The 17,633-nt window shown below is 36.7% G+C and overlaps 2 protein-coding genes across 9 annotated transcripts in view; both read left to right on the top strand.

The window, feature by feature from the left end:
- LOC108278470 (uncharacterized) overlaps nucleotides 1–17,633 on the top strand; it is a 203,173-nt gene that overhangs the window by 85,145 nt on the left and 100,395 nt on the right. The window lies entirely within an intron of this gene.
- The window catches only part of LOC108279266 (uncharacterized), a 202,246-nt gene that overhangs the window by 181,186 nt on the left and 3,427 nt on the right, over nucleotides 1–17,633 (top strand). For 4 of the 7 annotated variants that reach the window (XM_053680276.1, XM_017493366.3, XM_053680274.1 and 1 more), the window contains exons 1-2: nucleotides 14,169–14,241; nucleotides 14,454–14,524. The exons of 1 other annotated variant lie outside the window; for it this stretch is intronic. The gene's annotated coding sequence lies outside the window, so the exon portion shown is untranslated. Of the gene's footprint in view, nucleotides 1–14,168; nucleotides 14,242–14,453; nucleotides 14,525–17,633 lie in introns of those variants that run through there. 2 more of the 7 variants (XM_053680270.1, XM_053680258.1) reach the window with 1 other exon arrangement.

Raw genomic sequence — 17,633 nt, 5'->3', positions numbered from 1 at the left:
AAATGAAGTTATGTGTAATAAAGTGGAATGACAAAGGACAAAAGTATTTAACTCCATCCATCTTATCCTTCTCAGGGTCATGAGGAACCTGGAGCCTATCCCAGTGAGCATGGGGCACACAAGGGGTAAACCCTGGACAGGGTGCCAATCCATCGCAGGGCACAATCACCTACACATTCACACACCCACCTACGAACAATTTGGACATGCCAATCAGCCTACCATGCAGGTCTTTGGACTGGGGGGGAAACCCCCATAGCACAGGGAGAACATGCAAACTCTGCAGACATACTGCCACGGTGGGGATGGAACCCCCAACCCTGGAGGTGTGAGGCGAACATGCTAACCACTAAGCCTTTGTTTGTAATGACAGCTTCAAGACGCTTCCTGTATAAAGAAATTAATGGGCCGCAGTATTCAGGTGTGATTTTGGCCCATTCTTCTAAACATATTGTCTTTAAATCTTGTTCAGTTGGATTCAAGTCAGGTGATTGACTGGGCCATTCTAACTCCTTGATGTTTTTCTCTGATACCAATTGAGAGTTTCCTTTGCTGTATATTTTGGATCGTTGTCCTGCTGGAAGGACCACCCACGTCTCATCTTCATCATCCTGGTGGATGGCAGCAGATTCTTCTCAAGAATCTCCCGTTAAAGGGCTCCATTCATCATTCTTTCAGTTATATGAAGTCTGCCAGTACCATGTGATGCAAAACATCCCCACACCATGATGCTTCACCTCCAAACTTCATTGGTGGTATAGTGTTTTTAAGGTGATGTGCAGTGCCATTTCTTCTCCAAACATGGTGTGTAGTATGACAGCCAAAAAGTTACATGTTGCTCTCGTCTGACCAGACTACACTCTCCCAGTATTTCATAGGCTTGTCCAAATTATTTGTACCAAACTATAAATGAGCTTTGACATGCCTTTTCTTTTGTAATGGAGTCTTGCAGGGTGAGTGTGAGCACTGGAGTGCATTGCCTAGTGTTTTCTCTGTGACAATGGCACCTGCTACCTCCAAGTGTTTCTGGAACTCTTTCCGAGTGGTCCTTGGCTCTTGGGCTACTCTTTTGATAATTCTTATTTTTCCCCGTTTTTTTTTTTTTTATCTCAGCTCAAACAAACAACTCTTTCGATAATTCTTCAGACTCCTTGGTCAGAAATCCTGCAAGGAGCTCCTGTTCGTGGCCGGTTGATGATGGAGTGATGTTGCTTCCACTTGCGGATAATGTCCCCAATGGTGTTTACTGGAGGATTCAGAAGCTTTGAAATATGTCTGTATCAGATTCCATCAATATGTAACGCAACAATAAGGTTGTGAAGGTCTTTGGAGAGCTATTTGCTTTTAACCATCATGAGATGTTTCTTGTGTGACACCTTGGTAACGAAAAGCCTTTTTATAGACCATCAATTTACTAACCCAGCTGATATTAATTTGCACAGATAGAGGGTATAATTACTTACAGTTTTCAGCTGGTTCCTTGTCTTACCTTGCCTTGGAGAACTGCTTTTTCTTAGCGTGTTCAATACTTTTTTCCTGTGTCATTCCACTTTATTACACATAACTTTATTTATGAACTTTAATGTTGTGAAATCTTTATTTTTGCACGTTTAATTGCGATATTAGTTCTTAGCAGGCAATGATCAATTCAAATGTGTTATTCAAATGTGCTATTACATTATATTTTGAAGCAAATGGTGTGTGAATTGTGTGTTAATGCTTTTCAGTTTTACACAAGTATGGCTTAAATCTTGATTTGTTTCAGATTTAAGTGATATCATTTTAAACAATGATCATCAAACAAGTACAAATTTGTGTTAGTGTTTTATTTACCACTTGATTTCTACATAAGTGAAACTTAAAATAATAATAATAATAATAATAATAATAATAATAATAATAATAATAATAATAATAATAATTTGTAACTACAACCATGATAACTTGCTTGCTTTGGTTTATTGCAGTAGTTATCCCAAAGTACTAAATATAAAAGATCAGTGAGGCCATTAGCTTAACATAGACATTCGGAAAAAAAAAAGTTTGTAAATAAAATCACTTACTCACAAAGGAGCCTTTTACTTAACAGTTGTCTGACCTGAGACCTGACAGCAAGTGATTAAGGAGCATCAAATACAAATCAAATAGTGCATTCTTTGATCCAGTGTGCACTCACTAGCTGCCTGTCTGGTCTTTAAGGTAAGTACAGCTTGCTTTTTAAATGGAAAGTCATAAACCTATGCAGATTTTGCACAAATGCATCTATTTTTCTATTTTTAACGGATATATAATAAATAAAACAAAAAAGCAGTTGCAATCTGTTTTTCCTTTATAGAATTTCATGCAATGAAAACTAAAAATTTTCAAGTGCGAAATAATTTCCCAACTGTTACCCAACACATGTGTGATGTAATTGACTTGTGTATAAAATTTCCACTATGTACATTAAATCTTATGTGCAATAATGCCTTATTTCTTAATTTCTTTTAGTTGTACCGCCAGCTGACTGCTGAGAACAAGGTATATTTTTAACAGGCGAATCTTTATAATATAGTACTTACTTTGGGACTGATTATTTATTGAACCAAATTATATCTTTCAATCAGAATTACACAATTCTTCATTTATATACTGTAAGTGAAAAAGTGAGTATGTGTTGAAAACAGTGAGAGAACACAATGAATAGAGAAATGTGTTCATGAAATGACCTCATCTCAATACTCTTTCATAAATTAAATATACAGTACATAATATATAATAGACCATTTATATATATATATATATATATATATATATATATATATATATATATATATATATATATATATATATATATATATATATATATATATATATATATATCTGTGATTTTACCTTCTGTACTTTATAAGGCTCTATTTTGTCACCTGGAACACATGTGGCATTAAAAGCCCACCACAAAAGTTTTCAGATTTGTTGAGCAGCCTCATTTCCCTAAAGGCTCATATTGCCTTCATACAAGAGACAAATGTTGGCCCAACATGTTACCAAATCTTGGAGAATGTTGAAAACTGGAATGTCTACTTCACTGTACACAGCTCTCGCAGTAAAGGAGTGGCAATACTGATCAGCTATGATGTACCATTTGAGTACATTTGCCATGATGAGGATTGCAATGGAGGTTACATTGTGCTCTTCTGTCATCTGTATGGTGAACTGTATGGTGTGCTAGTGGGAGGCTCATTCATACATAGAGACAATGTAGAATAGCCTCCTGGCAATGTGAGGACACCAGAAAAATCTGGCATCTCTAGATCCAGAATTAAAACAGATTCAGAAAAATATCAAGGGTTTTAGACGCTGTCTACAGTTACTTATATTGAGAGTCACTCACGTTACTGGATTTATCTCTATTCTATAAGGACATATACTTGTATCTATTAACAGCAACAAGTGTAAATTGTAGCAATTTGACAGTAATAGTAGATTTGGTGATTATTATATATACATAAACTGTGGGTTTTTTGTTTAGTTTTTTTTTCCTTTGCTTTTAGCCTTTGTTTAGTCTAATAGTATTCATTTTACATTTAAATTACATATACATTATATATATATATATATATATATATATATATATATATATATATATATATATATATATATATATATATATATATATAATTATTTACATCTTAGTTTCCTGTGCATATTAATACAATATTAATTGAATAAAATGTGCAAATTTTTCTTTGGCTACATCTTTGCACAATGTATTACCATGCATACTCCAAATCATGTTTAGGACACACAATCTCCTGTACAGAGCTTTTTATTTTTTTGACAAAACTAAGAAATGTATTTCCTCTCTGTCACACCCTATCTTATCTGGATTAGTGTGAATGTTTTGTTTACAAGTGTGTGTGACAAGTGTAGAAAACAAGACACAATCAGAAGGAAAGGGTGATCAGGAGCAGGAACTTATTAAATGCTATACACATTATTATTATTATTATTATTATTATTATTATTATTATTATTATTATTATTATTATTATTATTATTATTGTGAGTGTGGCCTCCAAAGCTGACTGTCCAGTTTTTACCATAAGAATGCCATTAGATTGCGAATTGTACTGTGCACAAACATAATAAACATTATTAGGGAGTTTTGGGCTTGATATTTATTGCAACAAATGATATCTTTTAGTCAAGTTTACATATTTCTTCACTAATATACAGTTCACTTATATACCTTTTCAACTATAAGTCTAAAAAAGGTGAATGAGTATGTAGTAAAAACTGTATTGAGAACACACAATACACAGAGGACTGTGTTCATAAAATGACATTCTTAAAACTCCTTCACACAATTATGGCCTGATATGAAAAATTAAAATAAGTGATGTGTCATGTAAATAGTTTTAGAGACAGATGCAAGTGCAGTTAAGAGCTTTATTGAAGAGAGAGAGGCAATTCCAAATCGAAAGGCAACATAAATGGTCATAAACAGGCAAATGGTCGGGCAAAAGTCAAACAGGATGAACTAGGCTAAGACAGGAATCGATAAATGAGGATGAGAACAGAATCAAAACTATGAAACAAAAATGAGGATCAAAAGGCATGATACAGTACAAACACTCATGATACTTCGCCATGAACAAAGGCACACGATATTTTTTAAATACTTAACGAAATCAAAGGCAGAGCATAAACAGCTGTGAATAATAATGACACGTGAGGGAGACATCCAATAATGTAACAGGGGCGGAGACAAGTCATAAACCATAACAAAACACACGTGTAGAAAGTGAACAAAGTCACTGATAAACCCAGAAGAGCGTGCTGTTGTGCTTCGAGCAGTTGAGGGGAAATCCGTGACATGCTGTTTGATCCTTGCTATAAACATATATACCATACAATAGACAAAAATATTAAAATAACTGTGATTTTAATTGTGTCTTTTATTTACAGAAGTCCAATCATTAATCATGATGCCCCAAGAAAAAACAAGCCTCTGTTTTGTCACCTGGAACACTAATGGTATAAGAAGCCCAGATGAAAAGTTTTCAAATGTGTTGCGCAGTCTCCGTAAAATTCAGGCTGATATTGTCTTTATACAAGAGACACGTGTAGGGCCAGATTGTTACAAAATCTTCACAGACTTGGTACCATTTCCTTATCATAAAGTTTGGGAAGTCTACTTCACTGTACACAGCCCTAAAAGCAAAGGAGTTGCAATACTGATAAAAAACAGCGTACCATTTGAGTACATATGCCATGATGAAGATTGTAGTGGAGGTTACATTGTGCTCTTCTGTCATCTGTATGGTGAACTGCACACTCTTGTTAATGTGTACAATCATAAGGCAGACAGACTTGTCTTAGGTAGATTAAAGGAATATTTGATGGAGACAGCTGAGGGTGTGCTAGTGGTTGGAGGTGATTTCAACACAGTTTTAAATCCCAGCTTTGATCGGAGTTCTTCAACTTTAAGGCCTTCAACATTTAGAGATGTTTTAGAAGACTTTACTCTTCCTCTGAATCTCAGAGACACCTGGTCATACTTACGCTATGCTGATGAGGGCTTTATACGAAGTCAGAATGAGAATCACTCCAGAATAGACATGTTTTTCTTGCACAAAGACACACTGGTACAAGCACGTAATATCACTGTACAGGACAATGACATTTCTGATCATAATCCAGTTGTCCTGGAACTTGAAGTGCAGCAACACACGGAAAAAACATTTCCAAAAGTTTCCTTGCTTGTTAAGCAAATTCCAAATAACAGGATATCGGGGAAGATTAGTGGGGCAGAAATCCTGAGTGCCATCAAGACTTTGGCTGACTCACAAGAACAAAGACCTGGTGAAAAGCAAGTGGGCTACTATAAAAGCAATCGATGCCAAGTGACAGAAAGCTTAAAGATAACTTACAACAACATGTTAAAGACAAATCATGTATCTGAAGCTTTTAAAGAATCTTATCCTTCACGAGACAGATATGTCTTCAGTGCAGAATATTTGATATTCTCTCAAATTTTATCCAAGCGCCTTAGTGCATACATTTCCCCCTATATCAAAGAAAAGCCAGAAAAAAATCTTGATAAATTTCTCACTGTGACATTTGAGAAAGGCATACAAGAGATTAAGTTTTCTTTCCTTGAGACAAGCCGTGAACTTCATAAAGACTTGAGGTCCTCTGTCCCCCCAACCAAGTTCCGTATTCTGGGGCGCTTTCTTCTAAAAGTCCAAGGCTCTTCTGGGAAACTCAGACATTTGCTCCCTGGCTGTCCACTTACCAACACTATTCTTAATTTAGCTCTGAATAAGCTAGATTGGATTCTCAATAGTGAGAAGAAGTGCAGGAGTAGTGTTTGTTTCCACAGACAGGCTCTGCTCATACATGCACACCAGAGCAAACAGGAGCGAGTTGTTTGGCTAATTGAGAAATTCCAGGAAGATTCAGGAATTAAATTTAAGACAATTTCATAGATAGAGACTGAGACGACTAAAGTGTACAAATGTATGTGACAGCTAGATTACATTTATACATTTACTGTGGTAGGATTACAAAATATCCAGACACGACCAAGACAAACTATTTAATTTTATATTGTCATCCTGACTTTAAAATACTTTACTGATGTACAGGACTACCTAGATACTAAATATTTTGAGAATTATTAAAGGGCTTTTCAACAGCAACCATTTGAAGAATATTAAGCATATGACAAGTTCAGTACAACATCTGCATTGCAAATTGAAATTGCATTTAAACCTCCATCAGAGGTGCATTTATTTTTTCATGTCTGATCAAATTTATATATATATATATATATATATATATATATATATATATATATATATATATATATATATATATATATATATATATATATATATGTGTGTGTGTGTGTGTGTGTGTGTGTGTGTGTGTGTGTGTGTGTGCTTACTTTTATGTTTAATTTTGATTGCTGTTATGATTTTATTGACTGTTTTTATTTAATGCATTTGTTTATTATTGTATTGACTACTGGTTGTAAATATGTTTACTGTAATTTCTTGAATGTGGTCCATTCTAAAGTCATGATATCGTACATCGTTATGGTCTTCTTTATCGGGATTGAAAGAAAGTATTTCGAAATGCACTTCATTTCATAAACACTTGTAAGAAAAGGGTTTTCTGTTGGCCTTTTCATGAATGACCATATATAAGGGCCCATTAGTACCACAGTGGGTGATCACAGTCCATCACTGGAACCACGATTAAAATAGATTCAGTAAAATATAAAGGGTTTCAGACACTGTTATACAGTTGCTAATGTTAACATGTCCTTCATTAGCTGGGATTACTGGAGTTATCTGTAAGATATAAATATATATTTGAATGCAATCTATGTATTTTTACTTAAAATGTTTTAAGGATTATTATTCGACTTTTGTCTTTCAAATTCTTGTCCAGTTCTTTGTCAATTATTACAGCAATGGTTCAGGGCTTTATGTTTGCAATCATTATAGATATATAAACAGTAGGTTTTAGCTTTTGTTGCATCTAATGCTATATTAAGTCATCTTTACTCTATTTATGAGGATATTGTTTTTGGGGAAATTCTTAATGTCATATTTCTTTCTTAATAAATAAAAGCTGTGTCGTGTAAAACGTGTCAGTTGTCTTGAAATGTACAGTCAGGTTCATAAATGTTTGGGAAATATATAAAATCTTAAATATAAATTTTAATCCTGATCTTGGCTGCCTCGGACGGTCTTTTTTTAAATCACATTCTCAACATTCCAAAACCAATACATTATGGTGGAAACTGGCAACCAAATGTGTACATTAACACAGTTTGTTTTCATACAGCTAGCATGATTTAATCACGCTTTTTCAAAACGCTGGAATAAAATCAAACACTGCACTCACCTGAGCTCGAACCTAGGACCCTGTCAATTGATCACACTCACAATACATCATTCTAATTAGTATATTAGATACTTGTTTAAATTAAATTTACTATAAGCAATGAAATCACATTTTGATGAGAAACTAAATATTTTATGTAAAATATAAATAGTATTTTTTCTTAAATCTGACTGACCGCGTATTCCTTGTTCAGTGCATCTAATGGCTGGCTGCAGTGAGATTTTTAACCAAACCCATTCCCATGTTAATGAATGGGACAGCTGACAATCTATCGTTTGAAGTTACAGCTCTACAAATTATTTATGGGGCTGACACAACTTACAGCAAAAGTATTTAGCTGTATATTTTCAGTCTTCTCTATGAATAGATTATGTCAGTATTTAGTAGCAGTGCAATATATGTGGAGACCCGGATACACTTGTGAATGGATTTTTTTGAATGCCAAGAGCCCAAAATCAACAATCATTTACAAACATTTCAGCCATACAGGTATGGCCACCACAGACTACAATCCACAGAGAGTTCTAATCGAGCACACGTGTTTCCAATTACACTCAAACTCTACATAACAGATTTTGGACATTCAAACGGTTACAAAGTAAAACTCAGTATTGTTAACTCTGATCTTACCAAGTCTTTTGTTCACGTATCATGAACGCTGGTTTTTGACTAGGATTGTTTCCTGCTTTCTGTATTTTGGTTTTTCTACATTGTGCTGTTTGCTGATCGCCTGAGCCTTTTCCTGTTTCTGACCTTGAACTTGCCTCACGTTCTGGATTTGTCTGCCGATTGTGATTTAACTGCCTCTACTGCATTTGCATCCATCTCAGTTTTTCTGTTGTGACACTGCTGTCAATTAATGGAAGAAACACCTGACCATAAAATTGTAAACAAAACAAAAGTGAAACAAAAATGAAATATTTGAACTATGCATGGTATAAATGTATGTTTTTCTTCTTAACCATTGTAATAAATATTATTTCTTGAATCTATGGTTTAAAGTGATAAACTGTCTAAAATGTGTAGAAATATATCAGCATTACTATTAACAGGGATTGTTTTTATGTTAGAGAGGAAATATACTTTCATTTTGTACCTTAGTAAATCCTGAATTTGTCTTTCATGGAGGATAGATTTTACTATGCAAAGAAAGCTCAAGTTATTTCTTATTCATATTATCTTTGCTTAGGTACAATTTGAATACTTATCTGCATGGAAGCTGAAAGCACTGACTAAAATGAAAATGAAAGTGGATGTGGGAGGTGTTGTGTCAGTAGCATCAGTCTATGTTTATTCAGTCTGTGTTTGGATGACAGGCACTCTAGTCACACATAAAATAATCTAGATGTAGTAAGCTGTATAGGAACTTATTATTCGTATAGCTATTATCTCGCCGTCGTATACTTTATCCTGTTAAATTCCGATGGTCAGCACGATGTCACCATGATATGAGCAAATCTATGCTATCTACACAGATTCTGTGTGTACGAAGGTACTCATACCTTTGGAAAGCTAAGATTCTTGTGCTTCAATATAAATATAAACCATTTCAAGCAGCTACAATCAACGTCTCTGTCAAACCACTGATATACAAACAAACACTTACGAAACAGAGGCAACTCACCTCATATGAATCCTCATAGTAATCCACTGATCAGTAACATCCTGACAAAAACAGTCCTGTTATACTGGCAAAGGTCCAAACAATTCAATTATGAAATATATTTAGTCCACCTTTCAAAAGAGACCAAAACCATGCATGTACTCCAAATGGTTCAAGAACAGCTTTAATTTAAGTTTGGGTATGCCTTGGCTAGGCGTTTTAGGCTAATTTTACAGGAGCTTTACTTTATGAGAATTTACAGAAAAACGCACTAACAACATGCTTACAGGTTTGATTATATTTACAGATATCCCCTGTATCACCGCACACAAGAACTAGAAAATCACAGCCAAAAGCAACACATTGTAGCATTCTTTTCCTGCTGCAGTGGCTGGTAGCTAATTATTTTGGTTTAATGGCACTATTCTGGAGTGTGGTTCAGAGTGTTCAAATGCAACCATTTTACATCATCATCGACTCATCGAGTGCACTGCACATGTCACGTAATTGTGGCCTCTGTAAGTTAAAATATGTATTAAACATAATATTTTGTGTGTTTTCAATGTATTTCAACGTATTTCAGTAGGAGAGGGCAATTACTGCGTGTTAAGGCCGACAAGTCTTCATAGGCGTTTTTTTTTTTTTTTTTAAAGCATTACTAAACTCTAGTTTAGCCATCCAAACAGTTGACAGCATCTCTTAGAAGTTCAGAAATATCATCTCATCTCATCATTCTCATGTATTGAAGCACCTTACACTTCCCTCTGCTTCAACTCAAAAAGAATGCAGGCTACAGTATATAATGATTGGTATTTTGTGTGCTATTGCTTTTGGAGCAATCAAAACAAGACTGACACACAACACAGTCTTTCATGAAGTGATCCCATACTAAGTGGGACACTGGTCCCAAAATACCACTGTATCATTAAAATAGACCCGAGAGCTGTCTATCTTATCTATTTTATGCAGAAACAAGGAAAAAGTGAAATAAGAGAGACATTTGGAGAAAAGATTGGTTGGGAGAAACAGGCAGCAAGGATTGCTATTCTGCAAAGAGAACTAGCGGTATAGTGAAAATAAACATTTTTATACTGTGAGGACTGGATGTAAGTATAGGCAGCCCTTACTGGACATAGCTGGTGCATTCTTTCTTGTTCTGGTGTGAGGAACAGAGGAGGGCAGAAAGCCTGCAACACCACAGGCTGGGCAGCAGATGTAGGCACTTTAGGAATATAATCCGGCCTAGGATACAGGAAGACCTTGGTTAATCCAGGGGAAAAGGCAAGGCAGGAAGGAGCAACTGAGAGAGCTTGTAGATCTACTACTCGCTTGAGAGATGTCAGGGCATGCAGAACAGCTACCTTTAGAGGCAGAAGCTTCTCAGAGGCTGAATCTAAGGGCTCAAATGGGGCACCTGACAGACCTTCCAGGACCACAGAAGGTCCCAGGAAGGTATGCGCTGCCTGCAGATTGGCCTCAGCCACCTGACACCACACTGACATGGTGGCCACGTAAGCCCTGATTGTAGAAGGAGCCCACCCCGCCGAGAAACGTCCTTGTAAGAACTCCAGGACTGTAGCTATTGCGCAATTCACTGGGTTTAGCTAGCGTTCTTCACACCACAAGACAAAAAGCCGCCACTTGAGCGCATACAATTTCCTTGTGGATGGTGCTCTAGGGTTTAACATGGTCTCTACAACCTCAGCTGTGAGACCAGAATCTATGAGCTGGTGCCCCTCAGGGGCCAGATCCACAGTTTCCGTAGTTCTGGCCGAGGTTGATAAATCAGCCCTCCGGCTTGAGACAGTAGATCCAGTCTAAGGGCTCAAATGTGGCACCTGACAGACCTTCCAGGACCACAGAAAGGTCCCAGGAAGGTATGCGTGGCCTACAGATGGGCCTCAGCCGCCTGACACCACGCACGAACCTCAAAGTTAGAGGATGTTGCCCCACAGAGGCTCCATCAACAGGGTTGTGGCTGGCCGAGATAGCAGCCACATAAACCTTGATTGAAGAAGGAGCCCACCCCACTGAGAGATGTTCTTGTAAGAACTCCAGGACTGTAGCTATTGTGCAGTTCACTGGGCCTACAGTGGATCCTTTCGGATGGGAGTCTCACAAGGAGTGCCATCCAGCAGGGATATTATCTCTGAGAACATTATTCGAGCTGGCCAATAAGGTGCTACTAGCAGCAGACATAGACTGTCTTGGTGAACTCTCGCTAGAACTTCTGGGAGCAGAGTGATCGGGGAAAAGCATATAGATGTGACCTCAGCCACATGTGCACCTTGGTGTCCAGCCCTAATTGTGTGGGAGGAGTGAGAGCGAACCACAGTGTGTTGTCTCCTCAGAGGCGAACACAAATCCACCCCCTTGGCCAAACCTCCGCCATATGGACTTCACGACTTGTGGATGGAGCCACCAATCCCTGGGCCTCAGCCCCTGCCTCAACAGGATGTCTGCCCCCACATTCCAGTTGCCCAGAATGTACATTACACTCACTGACAAAACTTTCCCTCTGCCCAGAGAAGAATTAGTTGCGCCTGCCTGAACAGGGGGTGTGGACATAATCCTCCCTGGTGGTCAATATATGAGACCACCGCTGTGTTGTCTGTAAACACATGGTGACCTCTCAACTGACCAAGAAGGAATTTCACTGCTAGAAATATGGCCCACATTTCTTGGCAATTTATATGTCGCTCCAGATGAGGGCCACTCCAGAGACCGTGAGCCGGACAGCTGTCTAAGACCGTGCTGCAGCCCGTGAGATTGGTGTCTGTCATTACCACCTTGCACTAAGGAGACACACCTAGAGTGTGACCCAAGGCTAGAAACCAGGGACACTCAAATTCTCAGAGCACGTAGGCATCGCTGCGTGACACTGATTACTCTCAGAGGTTTCATCCTTGGACGAAACCCCCAACTTCTCAGCCACCACTGAAATGGTATGACGTTGGCTGCCAATAGTCTCCCATAGAAACTGGAAGGGATGCCAAGATCCCTTCCAGCTTTATCTTGCTCAAATTTGATAGGATTGACTCTACACATGTCGTGGATAGAAATGCCATCATCGTAGTAGAATCCTTATAACCCCTAGAAAAGTTGACCACTGCACTGGAGAAATCATACTTTTCTGAGGTTCATCCTGAGCCCCAAGCTCTTCATGTGGGTGAGAACAACATCTCGATGTTGAACCACCAGTTCCCTAGATCGTGCTAGAATTAAGCAGTCATCCAGATTGTTTAGTACACGGATGCCCTGGAGTCACAGTGGAGGTAGAATGACATCCATGCACTTTGTGAAGGTGTGAGGGGATAAAGCTAGCGATATTTCTATGTTGAAATATGTACCTTTTAGATCTATCGTCACAAACCAGTCCTCAAACTGAATCTGTGGAACGATAAGTTTGGGCGTCAGCATCTTGAACCTTTGTACTTTGTTCAAAGTAATTATAGTGTTCAGAAACATTTTATATAATTCATGTTCCATACCTGTCCGTTATATAGTTTTATAAAAGTAATAAAAACAGATTATAGATTAGGTATATGCCACATCATAGGGGAGGCTTGGAGGGGCTTTATTTACAAAAGGTTGAGAACCTTTGCTCTACAGTATACAGTATGTTGCTCTCCATCCATCCATCCAATTTCTGTACCGCTTATCCTTACTGGGTCGTGGGGAGCCTGGAGCCTATCCCAGGGACACAAGGCAGGGGAGATCCTGGACGAGGTGCCAATCCATCGCAGGGCCAGTATGTTCCTAATCTATAGTTAAAACCTAGAAATTATTATTATTATCATTATTATTTTAATTTTGGAACTACATAAAAACTTATCAACTGTTCTTAAAATTAGATATAATGAAAACAATACTACAACTATGTATAATGTATCACTCCTGTATAAAGTCAACCTGTATGACCTGTCTTTCATTTACAGATATGTTGTGCTCATACATGCACCTTGGCAGCATTTATGTTGGATGCTTATTAGCAGATGTCCTCCTGCTAAAATAAAATGTCTTGCCCTGTTTGTCTACAATTACAAATACACAGAAATTTACTTTCATTTTGTACCTTAGTTTCACATTGAATCCAGAGTTTGCGTTGTATGGAGGTTATATTTGACTATAACTGGATGTGGACATTTGCATCAGTTTGTTTTCATGGATCACCATCATGGATCACATGATGTGAGCAGCAGCTGTTCTGTCAATAACACAATCTTAAACCTGATCAAGAAAACCTAGAGTACATTTTAATTTTTGTTTCTAAACTTGACTTTAAATGCCTAAATCATAGAAACAGTCACAGGGTTGTACAGTAGCACAGAGACCTCCAGTAACATTTACTAATTTGTAAAGTGTTTTATTGTTTATTGGTCTATTGTAAATTTATTAATTCCATATATTATATTCTACATATTCTTGCAATATTTACAGATGAAAATAAACCTTTTTTTTTTCTTGGGCACACAATTTCCCTAGTGTTTAGTGTTCAAAAACACACATATTCCCAAGCAAGCTTAGGTTTAGTTCTTTATGGGTTAGACAATACATCATGGAAAGAGGGATGTGCTCATGCAAACATCGCATGAATGTTTGTGTGTGTGTGTGTGTGTGTGTGTGTGTGTATGCGCGCGCATTTCCTGCTTTTTGTTATTCATTTTGTTTCTCTTGCTTTGTATGTAGAAGCTAAAAGTCTCCTTTTCTGTTTTCTTGCCACATTTTGCGGCAAGGTAAGTTCCCAACAAGGGACTCTATATAATAACATTTATAATATTTTTTGAAAAATAGGTTAATAATACACAATATGTAGAGACCATTTTTTTAAGGAAATGGTATGTGAACGAATTTATGTACTACAATTTTTGGTATTTGATTATTAAATAAACAAAAACACTGACGGTAAACAAAGACACTAACTTACAATGCAAACTTTTACTTACAGTTGTCTGACTTGAGAACTGAGATCAAGGGATCAAGGAGCATCAAAAACAAGTTACTTGTCTGGTGTTTAAGGTATGTAAGATGTACTGCACACTGACATGAAAAACTTTCTTCCTTTTTAAATGAAATCCATGAACCTACCGTGCCCTCCACTAATATTGGCACCCTTGGTAAATATGAGCAAAGAAGGCTGTGAAAATTTGTCTTTATTGTTGAATCTTTTGATCTTTTGTTTAAAAAAGTCACAAAAATAATATGTTCTCATGGGTATCGAACAATTGCCGACAAAACACATGTTATTATTTTTTTTTTTTTTTAAATATAAGTGTGCAACAATTATTGGCACCCTTTTTGTACCTCCCTTTGCCAAGATAACAGCTCTGAATCTTCTCCTATAATGCCTGATGAGGTTGAGAATACATGGCAAAGGTTCTGAGATCATTCCTCCATACAGAATCTCTCCAGATCCTTCAAATTTCGAGGTCCATGCTGGTGGACTAAGTATCCACTCTGCTAAGTATTAAATAAATTTCAGTTACCGCAGTCAGTACTTTTTTCCTGTGTCATTCCACTTTATTACACATCACTTTATTTATAGACTTTAATGTTTTGAGTTCTTTATATTTCTGGATTTCTTGAGTTAATACTGATGACTGGTGAAAATTTCATGTGAAAAGCCTCATAGGAAATATATTTACTGAACTTTTTTTGACACATCCAATACTTATTTCCCCCACTGTATAATTCATTATAAGCATTGGCTTCATAGAAAGTGTTACCAAACACTCTAACAGTGATCATTAATGTTTTCTCCAAGTTGCTTTTCCTGCCATATATTACATAGAGTAATCATTTCCTTTCTTCTGCTGTATGGACCAATAACTAATTCGCCTGTGACATGCTCTTATGTTTTCAAAGCTCCTCTGAATTGTATGACTCATGTGACTGTTTGTTCTGCTACTAGGTGGGTGCACAAGGTAGCTTTCCAAAGAGGAAATCTATATAATAGCATTTAAAATATTTACTGAAATAGATGTGAATTACAACATTACAAATACATACCTTACAATAGTTCCTGAATGCTATTAAATTATTGTTCCTCAATAGAATTGAATGTTTTTCTAAAAATAGAACCACAAAATCATATGAATGTAAATATAAAATGTTAGTTTTTAACAGGCAATAATAAATTCTAATGAAATATGTGCCATTACATTTTATTTTGAAACAATTGATATGTGAACTGGATGTTCATATGTATTACAAAAGTATGGCTTAAATAATAATTTGTTTTTTTAATTTTAAATTATGCATTTTAAAATTATTTTAATATCAATGATAAGTAGTCTGACAAAGTAATCATTCATAATCTTTCTTGACTTCAACCCAGATAACAGCATTTGTTTTGGTTTCATGCAGAAGATTTGGTTATTTTTTTGGGCATCCTGGGAAAAAATTCCATTTGGTAATAAATAGAATTGCTTACATTGAACATTGGACAGTGAACAACAGTTGTCTGAGCTGAACTGAGATCAGCAACAGCAAACAATTATGTTTCCCTGCATTTAATATACTATACAATATATTTATTGTTTGTAATTCCAAGTTCACCCATTTATCATTTGATGTTCATTTGTATGCTGAGAAGAAAAAAAAATATGGTGTAATTTGTCATACATCTGTATGTTCTTTTTTTTTTTTGAGCATCCTGTTTTCCTCAGTGTATGACTTACTATCAAATACTGCTTATAGAGTTTTATATTTTACTCTAGCTTGAGTCTTATCAACTGTTCAGAGCCTTTGAGTTGAAGCTGCTTGTGGGTTGTCTGGTGTTAAATAGTGTTATGGTGTTAGTATTGACTATAGCACCTAGACCACAATATAGGTGCCTCAAACCACAATTTCTACTTCACTTGAAGTAGTGAAGTGAAATAATTAATTATTTAATTATATTATTTGGCATGTGCAAATATTTGGACACACTTCTGTTCATCAAAACTTATTAGGCCTAAAAGCTTCATGAAACACTAAACTACATTTTCTGAGATTTTAACACAGGCGTATTTATCGACATTTCGGGGTTTAAAATGTCATTACAGGCAGTGATGTGGCAATGTACATCGATGACGTGTCGTTGTCTCATAATTATTCTTGAGACTCTGTGTTATTATCATATGAGAAGATGCTGTCTCTTAATTATTCATGGCCGGCCCAGTGTATGATTTTCCACTTTTCACTTCCGGTTCAAGAAAACTTTGCGCCTGGACTTTTGTTTGTTTTGTCTGACTTATATGTGCCTTGTGTGAATTATTTAGCTTTTTTGGTTCGTTGACCGCCAACATTTTCAGTTTTGGACTCTTTTGGATACGCTTGTGTTTCTTCTCGCTGCTTGATACTTGTTTGGCTGTCGGCCTGCTGCAAGTTCTCTCCTCATTCTGTCCACCACTTCTGGCTCGGATGGTGAATGAGTTAATGCTCTCTGCATCAGTTCTGCTGATTGCTTACTACTTACTGTTTGAATGGGTTGCCATCCTCTTGGTGGGCTGTGACAGTCGGGGTCTGGCTAATGTGGTATTGGTGGCCGCATCATATCTGTCAGCATAAATATGCCTCGGGCAGTTGCTCACTTTCTGCTCCTATTATGCATAATTTTTGTGATCAAACTAAAATGGAGATTGGATACTCATCATCCCAAGTCAGGGCTTTAAAGTGCCGAACGCATCTTGATTCTGCGACATACGAGTACTGTAAGATGCTTGGGATTACTTGTCGTTTGCAATACATACACCACACACCTGGAGAATCCCTGAACACTCATTGCACAAATACCTGGTATTATCCCATGCATCTCGTTTAACTGGGCCCGACCTAAGTCTAAGTCACCATCTACTGACTGTAGGACGTGCCAATCGCTTATATATCCTAACCACGATGTACAGTGCTATAAATCTCCGATCACCCCCGATGCTTCACATCATCATTTCGCTCATCAGAACTGCCCCTAAGAAAAGCTTAAGAACACATAATGCATAAAGGATTATTTTGAAGGAAATTGTGTCTGAACTGGACATTTATTTCCAATTTATGTATTTATCCACATTTATGTAATTTTTTGTATTTCTCAAAAAACTGGTTTGTTTTAGTTTAAGTTATGTAAATTTAAATAATGAGCATCAACTCT

The sequence above is a fragment of the Ictalurus punctatus genome, chromosome 1, assembly GCF_001660625.3.
Source record: "Ictalurus punctatus breed USDA103 chromosome 1, Coco_2.0, whole genome shotgun sequence".
Classification (NCBI taxonomy): Eukaryota; Metazoa; Chordata; class Actinopteri; order Siluriformes; family Ictaluridae; genus Ictalurus; species Ictalurus punctatus.
This window is presented reverse-complemented; position numbering and strand designations above follow the sequence as displayed.